Consider the following 4,831-nt stretch of genomic DNA (forward strand, 5'->3'; position numbering starts at 1 on the left):
CTCTATAAATTTTTACTGAAAATAATAATAAATTTAAATTTAAAAAATAAATTAAAAAAAAAATCTATACCTAGACCAGGATACTGTTGTGCAAACTGAGCAAGGGAACACTATGTAGTTTAAAATTAAGAAGAGAGTGTATCAGAATCGTATTTTCTCTCCATACCTATTTAATCTGTATGCTTAGCAAATTATTCAAGAATCTGGACTCTGTGGAGAGCAATATGACATCAGGATCTTAGATGACACAACCTTGCTTGCTGAAAGTGAGGAGGACTTGAAGCTCTTGTTGCAGAAAATCAAAGAATACAGCCTTCTATTTGGATTGAATCTCAATATCAAGAAAACAAAGATTCTTACAACTGGACCGATAGGCAACATCATGGTTGATGAAGAGAAGATTGAAAGTAACAAATTTATCTTACCTGGATCCACAATCAATACCCTTAGTACTAGCAGTCAGGAAATCAGGGGACATATTGCAGCGGGAAAGTCTGAAGTTAGTGACCTCTCCAAATGATTGAGGAATAATGATGTCAGTTGAGTACTAAGGTGCATCTTATTCAGGCCATGGTCTTTGCAATCACTTGCTATGCATCTGAGAGTTGGACAGTGAATAAGGATGACAGAAGAATTGATACCATTCAGCTGTGGTATTGGAGAGGAGTGCTGCACATATCCCATGGATGGCCAAAAGAACAAACATATATGTCTTGGAGAGGGCGCTTTTTTGAAGCTTTGCCTCACATACTTTGGACATGTTGCTAGAAGGGGCTATTCCTTAGAGAGGGACATGATACTTTGAAGGGTGAAGGGTCGGTGAAGAAGAGAAAGACCCTTGATTAGGTGGATTGACACAGTGACTGCTGAAATGGACTCCAGTGCATCAGGAAGTGTGAGGATGGCACAGAATAGGGCAGGGTTCAGATCTTTTGTTCATAGGGTCACTATGAGTTGTACTCAACAGCACCTAACAACATTAAGAAGAATAAATGCATTGGGCAAATCTGCTTTTGAGGACATCTTAAACATGTATAAGAGCAAGATATCATTTTAAAAACTAGGGTGCACCTGACCCAAGTCATCATATTTTTAATTGCTTCATATGCAGATGAAAATTGGACAATAAATAAGGGAGACCATTGAAGAATAGAGAACTTTGAATTGTAGTGTTTGAATAGTATTGAATATCCCATGAACTGTCAAAAGATCAAACAAATCTGTCTTATAGGAAGTGCAGCCAGGGTCCTCCTTAGAACAGATGAAAAGATTCCATCTCACACATTTTGGGCATTTTGTTGACAGGTATTAGTCCTTGAAAAAAGACACCATGCTGGGAAAAGTATATTAGCTAAATGAGCTCAATTGACACAATGACTGTAACAGTTAGTTTGAGCATGGCAGCATTCGTGATGCTGATACAGGATAGGTCACAGTTTTGATCTGTTACTTGGAGGATCATTATGAGTCAACTTGATAGCACCTAACATCAGACAACAACAATGTAATAAAATAAACACAAATTAATTATGGAAATGAATATTGGCTCTTTTAGATATCAGTTCATAGGTTAAAAGAGGAGCTAGAATTGGTCCAAGTGAATCACAGGCTGATGTATTAGTGTAGAGTATAGAATAATAAAGACTTGGGTCTGACACCAAAACCCCACTCAGGAAAGACATGAAGACCTACCTAGAATCTCAGAGAGAGATTTGCAGTTGAAAAAAGTGTCACGAGGTTTAAAACTAACCAAACAAAAAAAAAGATTATTTTGGTTTTTTTTACTTTTGTAAAAAGGACAAAGGCAAGTGGATACTGCCAAGTTTGTCCTCTACTAACTCCACAGTGGGGAATTGCCCTCATCAACAGCATTCAAAACATGATACAAATTCTCATAAATTCAAGCATGTCCTCTCTGTGCTCCCTTGCCTGTTTCTCCTAATCCCAGTAGCAGTCTTATTTTTCTACTGGGTCAGAAATCCATTGCAATAGCTACACAGACCTCACAGAAACATACTTAAAATTATGGGGTTTATTAGGGAAGTTAACAGCTTATAATTCAGGTTGACAACAGGATTCAATTTCTCAGTCAGGAAAACTTCTGAAATGAGCATGTAGGCCCTTTAGCCTTCCAGTTTTCAGTCAAATGTTACAAAGTTGTTTAGTCCTGCCAATTATAGCTTTCTCCCTAGTCTTCCAGCCAGCTTGGGCTAAGGATCCTGCCTCTGACTCTGTGAAGTGGCAATCCCAAGTCGACTTTAAATCAATGTCTTACTGGTTTAATAGAACACATAGTTTAAGCATTGCCTATATATAATGGGATGTGAGGAGAAATAAAGTTATGACGTGACTGGCTTACATGTTTTCATGGGTGTGCTTATATTCAATATGAAAGGGATAAGAAAAGATCCTCACTGAATATTTTCTTTTCCTGATGGAAGAGAGCGTGGGAGAAGATACTGACAGATAAAATGATAGGATTCAGCTGTTAATGTCGATTATTTACAAGGTTAATTGTGATTGTAAAAACTGCAATTATAGAAGCTGTAACTAATTAAAAGTGGACTAAATGGGAGGTAATGTATGTGGGACAGATCTCCAAGATTCTTGCCTCCAACGGAGCAAACTGGTTTCAATGCTCTCCAAGTCAAACCTATTTGTTGTCTTGGCAGTCCAAGGTGTGTTCAATACTCTTCTCCAGCACCAAACCTCAAAGGCATTGATTCTTCTTCTGTCATCCTTATTTATTCACTGTCTAGCTCTCAGATGCATAGCTGTGAGGAAGACCCTGGATGAGATGTATTGACACAGTAATTGTGGCAATGGGGTCAGGTATGTCAGAGATGATTAGGATAGCTCAGGATAGGACAATGTTCAAAGCCATTGTTCATGGGGTTGCTGTGAGTTGTTGTCAACTCGATGGCATGTAACAGCAACAAAGGGGAGGCTGGAGGACTGTCTCCAAATCTAAAGTCCTTTATAGATTTTGTTATTCTTATACCCTGTAAGGCTCAGAGCAATAAAATACTCAGTTAAATATTATCAGACCCCAGAAGGATAAATACAACATGGCTTTCAGAGAATCTAACCAGATCAGATGTTTACCTGCAGCATGCCGAAATGCCTGGTACCTGAGAAACCTCACGCTGAGGACTCTATCCCACTGAAGGACTAATTGTTGATACTATTTTGTACTGGTAAAAATTATTGGGAAGGGCAAATTATTATCCAAGAACTGTGACTAGAAATACCCAGAAATGGCCTGAGGCACAATGAATAGCTTCTAAATGGTCTTGTAATTCCCACCAAATGAGTGGGTGAAATTATGCAAATAAGGTGCCTTTAGCTCATCACGGATATTGGACAGCTGCTAATAGTGCAAATAAGGTGTGTGGAACCCAAATGAGAGGACTAGTCATTTTACTATAGTGCTAGGCTTAAAATAAAGCCAATCATAGAGCACAGGAGTAATTACTACCAGAAAGAAGAAGTGATAGCAGTAGAGTGTGTGCTGTGGACCCATGGTCACTGCACTGAGAACTTCCTAGATCCAAGAAACGGAGCTGTGAGATGGTGAGAAATAAGAAGAAGCAACGGCAGAAGCAGCAGAACCAGGAGACTAGCATGAGACAGCAGAGTGTACTTCCTCACTTATGGAGAAAGAAAGCCGATTAACTTGAGCAAAAGGTTTGCTACTGAAGTAGGGTGCCTCTGGACATTTATTGGTGGAGTTAAAAGAGCTTTGTAACACTTGCCTGAGCAGGGCAGAGGCTAGTATCCCCTAAGAGGTTCAAGGTACTGATGGGCCTGTGGGTATGACTAGGAAGAAGCTGTCTTGACTAATGACCTATACCTAAGTCTTTTCTAAACCTAAACTGTAATCTGCTACTTCCCTAATTAACGCTGAGTATGATCTTTGAGTTTTGTGTTACCTTCTCAATGAGTTATCAAACCCAACAGAGGAGTAGAAAGTGCAATTGAAGGCACTGCTGGTGTCACAATTGATAAAATGGTTGGAGAGGGAAGGCATATCTGATTTCCATCTACTAATAATTCGTCTTGAGCTGTTGATCTTGATTCTCCAATTGTTTACCTTTGTACTAAGGACTTGTGTTATCAACCCACAGGTATGCAGTTCGAGAAAGATGGGCAGTCTTCCCCCCCATACGATTTACTGCCACTGAAAACCCACCGGAGGGTCAGCTATAGTCCAGTTCCAACTCAATGGTACACAACAACAATTTAAAAGGGTCTGCCTTAAGTAGTATGCACTTTTAAAACAATATAGTATCATACTGACAGTAGCAACTCAAAAGACTAGATTAGGGAATGGGACAGTGAATTAGTGTTAATAGGGGAAGAACAACTCAGAAAAAGAGGCTGAGACCAGTTGCACAGTTTGAAAAATATGATTTGTATTAGTTAAGTGTACATATGTTGTTTGTTGTTGTTGTTATGTTTGCGACTCATAGCGACCCTATGTACAACAGCCCAAAACCCTGCTGTATCCTGTGCCAATCGCACTGCCTCTGACACACCCATCCCGATTACCCCAGTCACTGAATCAATCAAAAGAACAAACATATATGTCTTGGAGAGGGCGCTTTTTTGAAGCTTTGCCTCACATACTTTGGACATGTTGCTAGAAGGGGCTATTCCTTAGAGAGGGACATGATACTTTGAAGGGTGAAGGGTCGGTGAAGAAGAGAAAGACCCTTGATTAGGTGGATTGACACAGTGACTGCTGAAATGGACTCCAGTGCATCAGGAAGTGTGAGGATGGCACAGAATAGGGCAGGGTTCAGATCTTTTGTTCATAGGGTCACTATGA

The sequence above is a fragment of the Elephantulus edwardii genome, unplaced genomic scaffold (assembly GCF_000299155.1).
Source record: "Elephantulus edwardii isolate Elephantulus edwardi_28Jun2011 unplaced genomic scaffold, EleEdw1.0 scaffold00064, whole genome shotgun sequence".
Taxonomy (NCBI): domain Eukaryota; kingdom Metazoa; phylum Chordata; class Mammalia; order Macroscelidea; family Macroscelididae; genus Elephantulus; species Elephantulus edwardii.